This window comes from Mauremys reevesii, linkage group 5, assembly GCF_016161935.1.
Source record: "Mauremys reevesii isolate NIE-2019 linkage group 5, ASM1616193v1, whole genome shotgun sequence".
Lineage (NCBI taxonomy): Eukaryota > Metazoa > Chordata > Testudines > Geoemydidae > Mauremys > Mauremys reevesii.
In genome coordinates this window covers 126,278,501-126,296,195 of record NC_052627.1, presented here as the reverse complement: position 1 = coordinate 126,296,195, position 17,695 = coordinate 126,278,501, and the positions used below count along the sequence as shown (strand labels likewise).

Sequence of the window (17,695 nt, the reverse complement as noted above, 5' to 3'; positions counted from 1 at the left end):
AGGCAGAGACAGTGGGAGTTGTTCCTGAGCAGCTGAAACGACAATAGAACCAAGAGACTTGGCCTTGTGTGGAAAAGAGACAGTTGAAGCTGAGGCCTTGTGAACTATTGAACTGTGACCTCGAATTCTAAGAGGCCCTGTCACTCTTAATCCCTTTGGAGAACCTGGACGTTCTAACATGTCCTGAGACTGTGTTCAATGCTGCTTTGTTTAGGAGTTCAATTTGTTTGGGTTAAAAAGACGATTGAAAATCTGGAAAGGAAAGGCTAGGTAGCTTTCCATGAAACGAAAAAGTGTACGATACACAGTAACCAAAAGAGGTGGGGTAGGGCTCTCTTTTTGTTTGCTCCCCACCCCCAACTTATATCCTTTTCTTTATGTTCCACTCACATTATGGGTTTAATGGGAGTAAAGCCTATTCAATCTCAGGCCCTGGTGTTTCCTGGGTTTAACAATCTCACTTGAATACTCCTGGAATTCTTTTTTGCCTGCTCCTCTGATGCTGGCTCCCCTACACTTTGCAAGAAAGAAGGAAACTTTATCCATCATCTCAACCTCTCCTCCAATCCAGCCTTCCAACCTTACCTCTGATGGACAAGGGTTCCTGGCTGCCTGAGGAAAGAGCTACAATTGGCCCTCAAATTGACAACAATCTTTGCCCACCTAGCATCTAACTATACAATAGAACATCTAATTCTTTGTTTCCTTTTCCCTTCTCTTCCCTTCTCTTTTATCCAAGTCTCTTTGTGTTTGGTTGTGGAAATGGTCTTGTCATTCATTCAACTAACTACTTTGTTACTACACACAAAATAGTTTGATTGTCACCTTCTGTAGTTAATATTTAATAAAGGCTGATGGATGCTATAGAAAACTCTGTGATTGATACACAGATGGACTGAAGAAGGGAGTTTAGCGAGAAAAGCAGCTTTTATAACTTGCAATTTTTCCTACATATTGAAGTTAATAACAGAATGTTTACGTCAAGTGTGTGGGGAGTAAGCAATTAAAATCTGAGACCAGGAAAGAGGACTCGGAGTTTAATTATACAGTTGGTTGTATTTTTTCCCCATAAAAATATCTTGGTAGAAAATGTCATGTTGAAGAAAACCTACTTTTCAAATTTTTATATAGTTTTCCAACTAGAAAAAGTTGGAAAACTGTAAGACAGTGTATACAAGTGTGGGAAAACTGCTTTCAGACACTTTGTAATTTTTTTCAACCGTTCTGAGTTAGAAAAGAGTAACAAAGTGTGAAAAGTGTTTTAAATCCTTTTTTCATCTTTCCCTTCTCCCTCTGTCCAGTGGGGGAAAAGGTAAGAATTAAAAGAGAAAGAAAGCAGGTGGATGGACGGGGCGGGAAGGACAATGAGGGAAAAAGACAATTCAGAAACCAAGAATGAAGAAAAATCAAAGAATTACAATTTCCAAAATCCAAAACAAAATAACATTTTAATTACAAAAATAAATGGATGTTTTCATTTAATTTCTAAATGTCATTTCAAAACAAAATCACATGACCAGAAAGCCAAAATTATCTGATCAAAATATTTCTAAAGGGCATTTTTCCTGGGAAATATGTGAGTTTTTCAATGAGCTCTATTTAGTACTATTGGTGGGATGCAAAATGAAACAATTACTTCATAAACCATGACATCGGCCCCTTATCAGCATTCTGACAGGACTCAGTACTGGGCAGCTGATCTTCTGGCCCAGTGGACTCTCTTATGCAGGGTTGAATTATGCTATAGCATATGATATATAACTCCATTGCGGAGGTAATAAAGGCAAGTGAGGGCTGAGGTGCCTTCTGTGAATGACACCCACTGTGATATGATTTAGTGTTTAGCCTCCACTTAATACCCAGAGGCTCCACTCAGGATTGGGGTTCCATCCTCTAGGCACTGTGGAAACACACACCCCTTGTATGAGAACAGAGCAATGAGAAAGCCTGCAGCTTCCATTGGCAGAATGGGAGAAGGGAGGACAATGACCAACCAAACTAGATGGTGTCAGAACAATAACTGAGATAGAAGGAGAACCAGGACAGGGTGACATCATGAGCACAAAGGAAGCACAAGACGTGTGTGTGTGTGTGTGTGTGTGTGAGAGAGAGAGAGAGAGAGAGAGAGAGAGAGAGAGAGAGATCAACAATGTCAGATGTAGTCAAGAAGGATGGGTGTGGAGACTGGGCCAGGAAGCAGTTGAGAGCAGTTTTGGTGGAGTAGAAAAGGCATAAAGTAGAAAAGTGCAGGAAAGGAATTGGAAGAAACAGCTGTAAATGGCCTATTCATGAGCTTAGGAAGGAAGGGCATGGGCAGTACTGCAACCAACCAAGCTTTACCTCTTAACATTAATTCTCAGTGACAAATGTTACCATGGGATCTGCCACTAATATCATTAAAACAAGAATATTTAGCCTTTAAACAGACCTGTAATTTTTTCAAATCACTGTGAAGACATTAACTAATTAACTAACTTCCTAAAAACCCACCCAGGAAACTGCTCTCTGAATGAACACTGGAAACGAACCACTGTAAATAAGCCATGGCCGTTAGAAGTGACCAGTGAGAAAGACACTGGATGCTGCTGAGTTTAGGAACTAACTGAGCACAGACCTGGACTCCTTGATCAGGAAAACCTACAGAACACTCTGGGCCCATTGATTAGAGAGACCTCAATACTCCCCTACCTGTCCCATCCAGGCATCGCTCACTGCAAGGAATGAGAGATGTGTTACCAGACTGAGGGGTGTACATGGCCCTGGGTCTGCAGAGGGAATGGACATTTACACAGATGCTGCTTTGCATATTTCCACCTGAGTGACAGCTCCCAGCTGTTCAAAGCAGATATAAATGTGCCACCTTCACACTTTGTGCTTCTGTGTTCGGTGTTTGTCACTCTAGACATATCAAGATGAGCTCCCAGACTCAGCTACTTTGGCTCCTTGTGCTCTTCATTCAGGGTCAGAACAAAAACAGGGGAAATTAGTTTAAAATAAAGTTATAATATTTTAGCAGGCTGCAAATGTTCAGAATTTCCTTTTCAAGAAATCGTTCCCAATGGCATTTACAGTGTTACTGAAGGAGGGATACAAGATAGTCACATAAGATGCAGCTTTGTAGGGAGTTCAAACTTACAAAGTTTGCGTCATTTTATATTTCTTTTTCCTTTAAATGTTTTTTTTCTTCCATACAGACTCCAGCGGGCAGATCGTGCTGACTCAGACTCCAGAATCCCTGGCCGTGTCTCCAGGAGACAGAGTCACCATCAACTGCAAAGCCAGTTCCAGTGTTGGCCACATGGTCTGGTATCAACAGAAATCAGGACAAGCTCCTAAGTTCCTTATCTACAATGCTTCCGGCCGTCCCTCTGGGAGCCTAGGCCAGTTCAGTTGCAGTGGGTCTGGCACAGACTATACTCTTACAATCAGCCGGGTTGAAGCGGATGATGCTGGAGATTATTACTGCGGGCAGCATAGCAGCTCCCCTTTCACACAGTGATACAGACCAGCACAAAAACCTCCCTGCTCTGTTTGGTTTCAGACTCTCACTCTCAGTATTTCAGCTGCTTCCTCTGCAGGTTCCTGGTGTTGGTGCTTCTACTGCCCTGCTCTGGGATGCCTGGGTGTGTCAGACTTGCGTCCCCTCCCACCTCACTCCAGAATTTCTAGGCCTTTCAGGTGCTCCCTCCCACTATGTGGTTCAACACACTTTACTCAGCAATTGCTCCCCTACCACTAACATGGATTTGCTCTTATGGGCTGCATCCGACTTCCTACTGACAGCAGGTTACAATCCAATACCTTTGTACTGAGATGAGACAATGGACAGAGAATTGTACTCCAGCTTTATAAAGCACCCACAGTGACAACTGCAATAGACTAATCCAAACAAGTCAGACTAAAAGCTGCTGTAGGATTCAGCTTCTTATCTAGCAAAGCACAGTCACTGATGCATCTCCCCTTTCCCAGCAGAAACCTCTCCGGAGGGTGGGACTCCGTGATACTGGTGGCACTGGCAAAATGGAACCCAGAATTCCTCCCCAGTGCCCATGGAGCAGGGTTACATCACACGGTCATAAAAACGCCCGAGCCATTTGTACACTGCAGCTTCCAGCAGTGCCGCCATCGCTGGAGCTGCACCCAGGATGAATTCTGGGTCCCAGTTTTGCCAGCACAGGTGAAGTCAGTGGAATTATTGGTGCCGGGGCAGCAGGGGGAGGAACACAGCAATCGCGATACCTGAGCTGTGGTTCATCTAATCCAACATCACTCTCCACCAAGGGCCAGTCCCTGCTGCTTCAGAGCCAAGAAACTCTTCAAGAGCAGTTAGGGGATAACCGGCTCCACGGAACGTTTCTTCTCCTAGTCCTTATAAGAGCAGCTGTCCAAGGCATCTTCCCCTCCGCAGCCAAAGGAAATGGGACCAAAATCATCACTGCGGGAAGCACTATGAACTCAAGCTCTATATCATCCCCTCCCCCTCCACCTCATGGATTATAAGATTGTAACTGACATTCAGAATCAGCCATGGAAAGATGCAAATACTTCCATTCTCAGTATTGCTCACTGGATTGAGGATCTCCAGGTACTGATTTAATTATAAGATTTTCATACATTCACTCCGTGGGCAGATTATGATGAATCACACTCCAGGATTCCTGCCAGTGTCTCTCCAGTGAGGCCACCGCCATTTCAGTGCCAGTGGATAGAGAACTGATTTCACCCTCATAATCAACAGGGTTGAAGCTGAAGATACTGTTGTCAGCCAGGCTACCACCTCCCTCTCACAGTGATACAGATCAACACAAACCTTGCCTGGGCTGCTCTGTAGCTTTGCTCATCAAAACATCTTCCCTGACACAAAATATAAACACCTTCTGCTCCTGCGGCAGGGTCAATGACTGTGTCAGCCCCAGAGAGGTAACTAAAGGCTTTTGCCTTCTTCTCTGAATCACCACTAGGGGGAGCAAGGTCAAACAATTCAGAACACAGAGCTTAATTGCACGGGGGGAGAGCAGGGCCGGCTCCAGACCCCAGCGCGCCAAGCGCGTGCTTGGGGCGGCATGCCGCGGGGGGCGCTCTGCCTGTCGCCAGGAGGGCGGCAGGCGGCTCGGGTGGACCTCCCGCAGGCGTGCCTGTGGATGCTCCACCGGAGCCACGGGACCAGCGGACCCTCCCGCAGGCACGTCTGCAGGAGGTCCACCAGAGCTGCGGGACCGGTGACCGCCAGAGCGACCCCCGCGGCGTGCCTGGGGCGGTGAAATTCCTAGAGCCGCCCCTGGGGTAGAGGAAGGGGAAGTGTGGGTTAGGAGGAAGGGAGTTCAGTTAAGTGACAGTGCGGCACATTTGACACAATTGATGGTAAAGAAGAAATTGGTGCAGGAAGGGAAGACGAGCTCTTTGCCAATCACCAGACACAACATCAGATTCCAGAACAGAATCCATTAATGCTGAACCACCATGCTACTCCCAGACAGCGGGCATCCTAGAGAAAGCAGGGAGGGGTGGAGGAGGGGATGGGGAAGAGAGAAAGAAAAGACAGGAGAAGAGGAGGGAAGGGCAACATTACATTCCACTTGGGTCTCCAGAGGCAGAGCAGCAGATGTCCAAGCTCCACAGAATGACATTTCAATCTGAGCGCATCCAGGTGATTTCCTGTCATTTTGTTTATGCTTCCTTTCAGCCTATAAACATGAGAGGGGAAAAATGTTGTGCTGTGTTTCCTGAGAGATGCAGCCCAGAGGGAGGGGGCAAACTTAAGATTCTGGCCATGCCTGGGCTACTTCAGCACCCAATGTAAGTTGGAGCAGCCCCTGGGTCTGTTATAATTTACAGCTTCCTCCCCAGAGCCATCTGTCAAATCCACAATAGATCCCAGCTACACTGCCAGGCTCTGCAGGCCTGAAAAAGTTTTTTAAAAGAGACATTTCAAAGAGACCGTTGAAGATGTTCCATGTTGTGTAAATAATTAAATATTCATTGGCCCAGAGTGAGAGAGAAAGAGAGAGAGACTGGTTAGGGCAGAACCTGGAACATGGAAAACCCAAGTTCAAGGCCCTGCTCTGATTCCTATTTATTTAATCACACAAAGTGAACAGCTCCAACAAGAGAGATTTAGAGACACCCGGCCCCCAATACCCCATAGCTTGGTGGTCAGGGAACTCACCTGAACTTTGGTTTACCACAGCCCAAGGCCCTACTCCAAATCAGGCAGAGAAGGGGTATAAAAATAGGTCTCCCACATCCCAAGTGAGTGTCTTAACCACAGGGCTATTGGTATGATAGAGTGAGCCGTCACTCGGACTCTCTGTCTGGTTTTTTTTTCAGGAGAAAGGGCTGACCTGGCTGAGGTGCCCAAATCCAGGAATGGGTGTTGACAGCTGTGAATTCCAAGCAGAGATGGGCACCTCCTGCCTGCACAGATTTAGGTGTCTAACTACCTTGGAGGGGCAGGACTGAGGCCCCACCCCTTTCCTCAGCATTTCCTACTGGCTAGCTTAGGCCACTCCCTGCTCAACGTGCTGGATTCTGTGACCCCTTCTTAGGCACCAAAAACTTTCCCCATGCCTGGTATAGGGAGCCAGGTGTCTAATGGGCTGAGGAGTCCACCGGATGGCAGAGAACCTGATTGTCGAAGGCTCGGAGCACCCACTGCATCTACTCACTTGTACCTGAGAGGCAGGTGCTCAGCACATCTGATATGAGGCTGCAATTTAGCTCTTTTATAGCTAGAGCTCTCGGGTGACTATTTCTCACATCACAATGTCACCTTCATGTGGGTCTACTCCGATGGGGAGGCCAGCCAATCGGGATCACTGCTATGTCTGAGAAGGGCAAGGTGCCCTGAAGGAAGTGACATTTGAAGCATGACCATATGGAGAGAGGTAAAATGAAGGCTCATGCCTAGACACGGGCAGCACAGCCCAAGGGAATAACTAGGGGAGATATGGCAGATATGCTAAGATACATGGATGATCGGCAGAGGGTTCTGTGTATGTTAACATGGGAATCTTGGAAATAAAAAGATAATTCTAACAAGAAAGGAGCAGGAAATAAACCAAATATGAACATTTAAAAACTCTATTGAAAGTACAGGGCAGTACATTTACATGCAAGCTCCCCTTGTTGTTCTGGCTCTGTCCTGCCGTACACTGAGGCGTGTTGGTGGCACTGGGTCTGCAGAGGGAACAGACATTTACCCAGAGACGCCGCTTTGCATATTTCCACCCAAGTGACAGTTCCCAGCTGTTCAGAGCAGATATAAATGTGCCACCTTCACACTTTGTGCTTCTGAGCTCGGTGTTTGTCACTCTAGACATATCAAGATGAGCTCCCACACTCAGCTACTCTGGCTCCTTGTGCTCTGCATTCAGGGTCAGAACAACAACAGGGGAAATTCGTTTAAAATAAAGTTATAGTATTTTACTAGGCTGCAAATGCTCAGAATATCCTTTTCAATCAAGGATTTCCAATGGCATTTACAATGTTATTGAAGGAGTGATACAAGATAGTCTCTAAAAAATGCAGCTTTGTAGTTAGTTAATAATTAAGAAGTTTGAGTAATTTTATATCCTTTTTTCCCATACAGACTCCAGCGGGCAGCTTGTGCTGACTCAGACTCCAGAATCCCTGGCAGTGTCTCCAGGAGACAGAGTCACCATCAACTGCAAAGCCAGTTCCAGTGTTAGCTACATGGCCTGGTACCAACAGAAATCAGGACAAGCTCTTAAGCTCCTTATCCACAGCGCTTCCACCCGCCCCTCTGGAATCCCAGACCGGTTCAGTGGCAGTGGGTCGGGCACGGACTTCACTTTTACAATCAGCCGGTTTGAAGCGGATGATGCTGGAGATTATTACTGCCAGCAGCATAGCAGTTCCCCTTTCACACAGTGATACGGACCAGCACAAAAACCTCCCTGCTCTGTTTAGTTTCAAACTCTCACTCTCAGTATTTCAGCTGCTTCCTGTGCAGGTTCCTGGCGTTGGTGCTTCTACTGCCCTGCTCTGGGATGCCTGGATGTGTCAGACTTGCGTCCCCTCCCTCCTCACTCCAGAATTTCTATTCCTTTCAGGTGCTCCCTCCCACTATGTGGTTCAACACACTTTACTCGGCAATTGCTCCCCTACCACTAATATGGATTTGCTCTTATGGGCTGCATCCAACTTCCTACTGACAGCAGGTTACCATCCAATACCTTTCTACTGAGCTGAGACCATGGACAGAGAATTGTCCTCCAGCTTTATAAAGCACCCACAGTGACAACTGCAATAGACTAATCCAAACAAGTCAGACTAAAAGCTGCTGTAGGATTTAGTTTCTTATCTAGCAAAGCACAGTCACTGATGCAGCTCCCCTTTCCCAGCAGAAACCCCTCTGCAGGGTGGGACTCTGTGATACTGGTGGTACTGGCAAAATGGAACCCAGAATTCCTCCCCAGTGCTCACAGAGCAGGGTTACAACACACGGTGGTAAAAACACCTGAGCCATTTGTACACTGCAGCTTCCAGCAGTGCCGCTATTGCTGGAGCTGCACCCAGGATGAATTCTGGATCCCAGTTTTGCCAGCATAGGTGAAGTCAGAGGGGTTATGGGTGCTAGGGCAGCAGGGAGAGGAACACAGCAATCGCGATACCTGAGCTGTGGTCTGTCTAATCCAATATCACTCTCCAACAGTGGCCAGTTCCTGCTGCTTCAAATCCAAGAAACTCTTCAGGAGAAGTTAGGGGATAACTGGGCTCCATGAAAAGTTTCTTCTTCTAGTCCTTATAAGAGCAGTTGTCAAAGGCATCCTCCCCTCCACAGCCAAGAGGAAATGGGACCAAATTCATTATTGCGAGAAGCACTATGTTCTCAAGCTCTATATCACCCCCTCCCCCACCACCTCGTGGATTATAAGATTGTAACTGATATTCAGAATCAGCCACGCAAAGGTGCAAATGGAAATATTTCCATTCCATGTATTGCTCACTGGGTTGATGAGCTCTAGGTATAGATTTAATTATAATGTTTTCATACATTCAGACTCCGGAGGACAATTGTGATGATTCACACTCCAGGATTCCTGGCAGGGTCTCTCCAGTGAGGCTAACGCTGTTTCAGTGCCAGTGGATAGAGAACTGATTTCACCCTCATAATCAACAGGGTTGAAGCTGAAGATACTGTTGTCAGCCAGGCTACCATCTCCCTCTCACAGTGATACAGATCAGCACAAACCTTGCCTGGGCTGCTCTGTAGCTTTGCTCATTAAAACATCTTCCCTGACACAAAATCTTCTAAACACCGGCTGCTCCTGCAGCAGGGTCAATGACTGCGTCAGCCCCAGAGAGGTAACTAAAGGCTTTTGCCTTCTTCTTGGAATCACCACTAGGGGGAGCAAGGTCAAGCAATTCAGAACACAGAGCTTAATCTTTGTGGGACGGGGTGTTCAGTTAAGTGACAGTGCAGCACATTTGACACAATTGATGGTAAAGAAGAAATTGCTGCAGGAAGGGAAGACGAGCTCTTTGCCAATGACCAGAAACAACACTGGATTCCGGAACAGACTCCATAAACACTGAACCACCATGCTACTCCCAGACAACGGGCATCCTAGAGAAAGCAGGGAGGGGTGGAGGAAGGGATGGGGAAGAGAGAAAGAAAAGACAGGAGAGGAGGAGGGAAGGGCAGCTTTACATTCCACTTCAGTCTCCAGAGGCAGAGCAGCAGATATCCAAGCTCCACAGAATGACATTTCAATCTAAGCGCATCCAGGTGATTTCCTGTCATTTTGTTTATGCTTCCTTTCAGCCTATAAACATTGTTGTGTATTTGGTTGTCATGGTTTTTGTTCCTATGGCAACTGAGTTAGATTATTAGGGGATAGCCCAACCGGTTTCGGCCGGTTGGGTGAGCTCTGTGTCTGTAAATAAAATGGTAGTTTTGTTAGCTGTCTACTGTCTGGCCTCAAGTGACTTCTACCTAAACCGGCTGCCTCCAAGGATATAACGAGTGGCGACGATGGATGGGATTCCGGTGCTGCTCCAGTAACAGAAGGAAGTAGAAATCAAGGTAAAGAACAAACAAACAAAAAACCTGCTTGTTTGCACTGACTGTGAAAGTGAAACTAAAAATCATGGCTACTCTGACCAGGCCACTGGAACCTTTTGATGAGAATATAGAGCAGTGGCATGTATATACTGAGCGTTTTGAGCTTTTTGTTATTGCAAATGACATTACAGAGGCGAAGAAGGTGCCAATATTCTTAAGTGTTGTAGGGGCTAAAACCTACTCTCTGCTACGCAGCTTACTACACTCTGTTAAGCCTGAGACTAAATCTTACAGTGACAATGTGGAAATCCTGGGGTCCCATTTTTCCCCAAAACCACTGGTAATTGCTGAAAGATATAGGTTCCACAAAAGAGACCAAAAGGAAGATGAAACAGTTGTACAATTTGTAGCAATTTTAAAAAAGCTAGCAGAACACTGTGAATTTAAAGAGATGTTAAATGATGCCCTGCGTGACAGGTTAGTGTGTGGCCTGTACAGTGAAGCTATACGGAAGCGCCTACTGATAGAGGCTGAGCTTACATTACAGAAGGCTGTTGATATTGCTGTCTCCATGGAACTGGCTACAAGGGAAGCGCAATACATCGGTGCATCCCCTAGGGTGCAAAAAGTGTCACAAGAACTGACCCACAAAACGGTGCAGAGTCAAGAATGTTACCACTGTGGTAAGCCGGGTCACCAGGCATCGGAATGCTGGTGTAAGGACCTGGTGTGTCAACACTGTGGCAAAAAGGGACACATTGAGTGTGCCTGTAAACAAAAGAAAAAGAGGCCTATGGTCTGGCCGACAAAAAGAGGAACGCTGCACACCCTAGAGCAGACCCAGGATGATCAAGGTGACACCTCATCGCAAGAGGAAGTGCCACTGCATGTTTTGTCTTTGGCAGTGGGCTCACATGAATACTGGGTAACCCCGTTGTTGGATGGCAAACCTATACACATGGAACTGGACACCGGTGCAGCCATCTCGCTGGTCTCCGAGACTGTGTATAAAGAAAAGCTACAGCATCTTCCGCTTAAGGCAACAAAAAAAACTGTTCTGAAGACGTATACGGGAGAAGCTGTGCCCATGTTGGGCACTATTGATGTTAAGGTGGAGCTCAATGGACAGGCTGCTAAATCGCCACTGTTTGTGGTGAGAGGTAACTACCCACCCTTAATGGGTAGGTCTTGGCTTGGGAAGATTCAACTGAACTGGGTAGAAGTGCACCGGATGACTAAAGAAGAAACCAGTCTAACCCTTATTCTAAGGAAACATGCTGCTGTTTTTGGAGATGATTTGAGAAGTATGAAGGGAATCACTGTGACATTGAACATTAAACCGGACAGTCCACCAAAATATCTGAAAGCCCGAACTGTGCCATATGCCATCAGGCCAAAAGTTGAAGCAGACCTGGAGCGCCTGGTCACCAATGGAGTCCTAATACCAGTTACCCATAGCTCATGGGCCACTCCTATCATTCCAATAGTGAAGAAAGATGGCTCTCTCCGGATTTGCGGTGATTTTAAAGTCACTGTCAACCCAGTGTTGTGTGCAGAGCAATACCCGCTTCCCCGCATCGATGACCTCTTCGCAGGCCTGGCTGGGGGACAAAAGTTCAGTAAGATTGATCTGAGTCAAGCATATTTACAAATGCACGTCGATGAAAAGTCCCAAGAGCTGTTGACTATTGTGACTCATAAGGGGCTTTATCGATACTGTCGCCTACCCTTCGGAATAACGTCTGCTCCTGCCCTGTTCCAGAGGGCTATGGACCAGATCTTGTGTGGCTTGTCAGGAGTTCAGTGCTATCTGGATGATATCCTGGTCACTGGAAGAAATGAAGAGGATCACTTAAAGAATTTAGAGGCTACCCTACAAAGACTGGAAGAGTATGGCCTACGAGTTCGTAAAGACAAGTGTGAATTCTTCAAACCCTCTGTTGAATATTTGGGACACATCATTGATTCTGCAGGTCTTCATAAGGCCCCTGCAAAAGTTAAAGCTATTGTGGAGGCTCCCCCACCTCGAAATGTAAGCCAGCTGCGCTCGTTTCTAGGACTACTGAACTATTATGGAAAGTTCATCTCACAGTTAGCTACACTGCTAAAACCACTTCATGAGCTCCTTGGGCAGAACAAGGCCTGGAAGTGGACTGAAGCCTGTGATGTTGCATTTAAGAAAGCTAAGGATGCATTGCTAAATTCTGAAGTTCTAACGCACTTTGATCCATCCTTACCCCTGCAGTTGGCCTGCGATGCCTCCCCTTATGGAGTGGGAGCAGTCGTGTCACATATTATGCCTTCGGGAGAAGAGAGACCTATTGCTTTTGCTTCACACACTCTAAGCAAAGCAGAAACTAACTACGCCCAAATCGAACGTGAGGCATTAGGAATTGTTTTTGGAATTCAGAAGTTTCATCAGTACCTGTTTGGGCAAAAGTTTACTCTTCTCACAGACCATCAACCTCTGACGTCAATTTTTGGACCTTACACAGGCATTCCCCCATTAGCTGCTAGTCGTATGCAACGTTGGGCATTGTTACTTTCAGCACACACATATGAAATCAAATATCGGAAATCCACTCTGCACGGCAATGCAGATGGCCTCTCAAGGTTGCCTTTGCCGGTCAAACATCAAGATAGTGCCCAAAAGGAAATCTTCTACTTTGAACAGGTAGAGAATACACCCATCACTGCTACTCAGATAAAAAAGGCAACTCGCGTTGACCCAGTATTGTCCCAAGTTATGGACCTGGTGATGCATGGAAAAACTCGACAAACCTCTCCAGTCTCACCCGACCTTGTTACCTACATGTCCAGGATGATGGAGTTATCGGTCCAATCTGGATACCTCAGCTGTGGTCCATCTAATCCAATATCACTCTCCACCAGTCCCTGCTGCTTCAGAGCCAAGAAACTCTTCAGGAGCAGTTAGGGGATAACTGGGCACCACGGAAAGCTTCTTCTCCTATTCCTTACAAGAGCAGTTCTCCGAGACATCCTCCCCTCCACAGCCAAGAGGAACTGGGACCAAAATCATCACTGCGGGAAGCACTATGAACTCACGCTCAATGTCACCCTTTCTCCACCACCTTGTGGATTATAAGATTGTAACTGACATTCAGAATCAGCCATGCAAAGATGCAAATACAAATATTTCCATTATCCACATTGCTCACTGGATTGAGGATCTCTAGGTACTGATTTAATAATAAGGTTTTCATACATTCACTCCGGGCGCAGATTGTAATGATTCACACTACAGGATTCCTGACAGTGTCTCTCCAGTGAGGCTAACGCTGTTTCAGTGCCAGTGGATAGAGAACTGATTTCACCCTCATAATCAACAGGGTTGAAGCTGAAGATACTGTTGTCAGCCAGGCTACCACCTCCCTCTCACAGTGATACAGATCAGCACAAACCTTGCCTGGGCTGCTCTGTAGCTTTGCTCATTAAAACATCTTCCCCGACACAAAATCTTCTAAACACCTGCTGCTCCTGCGGCAGGGTCAATGACTGTGTCAGCCCCAGAGAGGTAACTAAAGGCTTTTGCCTTCTTCTTGGAATCACCACTAGGGGGAGCAAGGTCAAGCAATTCAGAACACAGAGCTTAATCTTTGTGGGACGGGGTGTTCAGTTAAGTGACAGTGCAGCACATTTGACACAATTCATGGTAAAGAAGAAATTGGTGCAGGAAGGGAAGACGAGCTCTTTGCCAATCACCAGACACAACACTGGATTCCAGAACAGAATCCATAAACACTGAACCACCATGCTACTCCCAGACAACGGGCATCCTAGAGAAAGCAGGGAGGGGCGGAGGAAGGGATGGGGAAGAGAGAAAGAAAAGACAGGAGAAGAGGAGGGAAGGGCAGCTTTACATTCCACTTCGGTCTCCATAGGCAGAGCAGCAGATGTCCAAGCTCCACAGAATGACATTTCAATCTGAGCGCATCCAGGTGATTTCCTGTCATTTTTTTACGCTTCCTTTCAGCCTATAAACATGAGAGGGGAAAAATGTTGTGCTGTGTTTCCTGAGAGATGCAGCCCAGAGAGAGGGGACAAACTTAAGATTCTGCCCATGCCTGGGCTACTTCAGCACCCAATGTAAGTTGGAGCAGCCCCTGGGTCTGTTGTAATTTACAGCTTCCTCCCCAGAGCCGTCTGTCAAATTCACAATAGATCCCAGCTACAGTGCCAGGCTCTGCAGGCCTGAAAAAGTTTTTTAAGAGAGACATTTCAAAGAGACCGTTGAAGATGTTCCATGTTGTGTAAATAATTAAATATTAATTGGCCCAGAGAGAGAGACTGGTTAGGGTAGAACCTGGAACATGGAAGATCCAAGTTCAAGGCCCTGCCCCGATTCCTATTTATTTAGTTACACAAAGTTGACCAGCTCCAACAAGCTAGATTTAGTGACACCCGTCCCCCAATATCCCATAGCTTGGTGGTCAGGGAACTCACCTGAACTTTGGTTTACCACAGCCCAAGGCCCTACTCCAAATCAGGCAGAGTAGGGATATGAAAATAGGTCTCCCACATCCCAGGTGAGTGTCTTAACCACAGCGCTATTGGTATGATAGAGTGAGCCATCACTCGGACTCTCTCTGGTTTTTTTTCAGGAGAAAGGGCTGACCTGGCTGAGGTGCCCAAATCCAGGAATAGGTGTTGACAGCTGTGAATTCAAAGAAAAGAGGAGCAGGAAATAAACCAGATATGAACATTTCATAACTCGATTGAAAGTAAAGGGCTGTAAATTTACATGCAAGCTCCAATTGTTGTTCTGGCTTTGTCCTGCCCTACACTGAGGCGTGTAGGTGGGTCTGGGTCTGCAAAGGGAACTGACGTTTACACAGAGATGCCGCTTTGCATATTTCCTCCCAAGTGACAGTTTCCAGCTGTTTAGAGCAGATATAAATGTGCCACCTTCACACTTTGTGCTTCTGAGCTCGGTGTTTGTCATTCTAGGCGTATCAAGATGAGCTCCCAGACTCAGCTACTCTGGCTCCTTGTGCTCTGCATTCAGGGTCAGAACAACAACAGGGGAAATTCGTTTAAAATAAAGTTATAATATTTTACTAAACTGCAAATGCTCAGAATTTCCTTTTCAATCAAGCATTCCCAATGGCATTTACACTGTTATTGAAGGAGGGATACAAGATAGTCACTTAAAAATGCAGCTTTGTAGTTAGTTAATAATTAAGAAGTTTGAGTAATTTTATATCCTTTTTCTTTTAAATGTTTTTTTCCCATACAGACTCCAGCGGGCAGATTGTGCTGACTCAGACTCCAGAATCCCTGGCAGTGTCTCCAGGAGACAGAGTCACCATCAACTGCAAAGCCAGTTCCAGTGTTAGCTACATGGCCTGGTACCAACAGAAATCAGGACAAGCTCCTAAGCTTCTTATCTATGATGCTTCCTCCCGTCCCTCTGGGATCCCAGACCGGTTCAGTGGCAGTGGGTCTGGCACAGACTTCACTTTTACAATCAGCAGAGTTGAAGCAGATGATGCTGGCGATTATTACTGCCAGCAGTATACCAGTTCCCTTCTCATACAGTGATACAGACCAGCACAAAAACCTCTCTGCTCTGTTTAGTTTCAGACTCTCACTCACAGTATTTCAGCTGCTTCCTGTGCAGTTTCCTGGTGTTGGTGTTTCTACTGCCCTGCAGTGGGACTCCTGGGTGTGTCAGACTTGCGTCCCCTCCCTCTTCACTCCAAATTTCTAGTCCTTTCAGGTGCTCTCTCCCACCATGTGGTTCAGCACACTTTACTCGGCAATTGCTCCCCTGCCACTAACATGGATTTGCTCTTATGGGCTGCATCCGACTTCCTACTCACAGCAGGTTACAATCCAATACCTTGTACTAAGATGAGACAACAGACAGAGAATTGTCCTCCAGCTTTATAAAGCACCCACAGTGACAACTGCAATAGACTAATCCAAACAAGTCAGACTAAAAACTGCTGTAGGATTCAGCTTCTTATCTAGCAAAGCACAGTCACTGATGCAGCTCCCCTTTCCCAGCAGAAACCCCTCTGCAGGGTTGGGACTCTGTGATACTGGCAAAAATGGAACCCAGAATTCCTCCCCAGTGCCCATGGAGCAATGTTACATCACACGGTGGTAAAAACACCTGAGCCATTTTACACTGCAGCTTCCAGCAGTGCCGCCATCGCTGGAGCTGCACCCAGGATGAATTCTGGGTTCCAGTTTTTCCAGCACAGGTGAAGTCAGTGGGGTTATGGGTGCTAGGGCAGCAGGGAGAGGAACACAGTAATCGTGATACCTGAGCTGTGATCCATCTAATCCAATATCACTCTCCACCAAGGGCCAGTCCCTGCTGCTTCAAATCCAAGAAACTCTTCAGTAGGAGTTAGGGGATAACTGGGCTCCATGGAAAGTTTCTTCTTCTATTGCTTATAAGAGCAGTTGTCTAAGGCATCCTCCCCTCCACAGCCAAGAGGAAATGGGACCAAAATCATCACTGCGGGAAGCACTATGAACTCACGCTCAATGTCACCCTTTCTCCACCACCTTGTGGATTATAAGATTGTAACTGACATTCAGAATCAGCCATGCAAAGATGCAAATACAAATATTTCCATTCTCCACGTTGCTCACTGGATTGAGGATCTCTAGGTACTGATTTAATAATAAGGTTTTCATACATTCACTCCGGGCGCAGATTGTAATGATTCACACTACAGGATTCCTGGCAGTGTCTCTCCAGTGAGGCTAACGCTGTTTCAGTGCCAGTGGATAGAGAACTGATTTCACCCTCATAATCAACAGGGTTGAAGCTGAAGATACTGTTGTCAGCCAGGCTACCACCTCCCTCTCACAGTGATACAGATCAGCACAAACCTTGCCTGGGCTGCTCTGTAGCTTTGCTCATTAAAACATCTTCCCTGACACAAAATCTTCTAAACACCTGCTGCTCCTGCAGCAGGGTCAATGACTGTGTCAGCCCCAGAGAGGTAACTAAAGGCTTTTGCCTTCTTCTCTGAATCACCACTAGGGGGAGCAAGGTCAAGCAATTCAGAGCACAGAGCTTAATGGTGGGGAGGAAGGGAGTTCAGTTAAGTGACAGTGCGGCACATTTGACACAATTGATGGTAAAGAAGAAATTGCTGCAGGAAGGGAAGACGAGCTCTTTGCCAATGACCAGACACAACACTGGATTCCAGAACAGAATCCATAAACACTGAACCACCATGCTACTCCCAGACAGCGGGCATCCTAGAGAAAACAGGGAGGGGTGGAGGAAGGGATGGGGAAGAGAGAAAGAAAAGACAGGAGAAGAGGAGGGAAGGGCAGCTTTACATTCTACTTCAGTCTCCATAGGCAGAGCAGCAGATATCCAAGCTCCACAGAATGACATTTCAATCTGAGCGCATCCAGGTGGTTTCCTGTCATTTTGTTTATGCTTCCTTTCAGCCTATAAACATGAGGGGGAAAATTTTGTGCTGTGTTTCCTGAGAGATGCAGCCCAGAGAGAGGGGGCAAACTTAAGATTCTGCCCATGCCTGGGCTACTTCAGCACCCAATGTAAGTTGGAGCAGCCCCTGGGTCTGTTGTAATTTACAGCTTCCTCCCCAGAGCCATCTGTCAAATCCACAATAGCTCCCAGCTACACTGCCTGGCTCTGCAGGCCTGAAAAAG

At 46.5% G+C, this 17,695-nt stretch overlaps 1 long non-coding RNA gene and 1 gene segment (V, D, J or C); one reads left to right on the top strand and one right to left on the bottom strand.

The window, feature by feature from the left end:
• The window catches only part of LOC120406472, a 169,801-nt gene that overhangs the window by 90,053 nt on the left and 62,053 nt on the right, over window positions 1-17,695 (top strand).
• Window positions 3,143-9,776, bottom strand: LOC120406475. 2 transcript variants are annotated; one of them, XR_005599303.1, is made up of 3 exons: window positions 9,674-9,776; window positions 5,570-5,684; window positions 3,143-3,303 (listed from the first exon to the last, which is right to left on the bottom strand). It is a non-coding gene; the product is annotated as an uncharacterized LOC120406475 (long non-coding RNA). The 2 variants fall into 2 exon arrangements; XR_005599304.1 differs by lacking the exon at window positions 9,674-9,776 and adding an exon at window positions 8,634-8,736.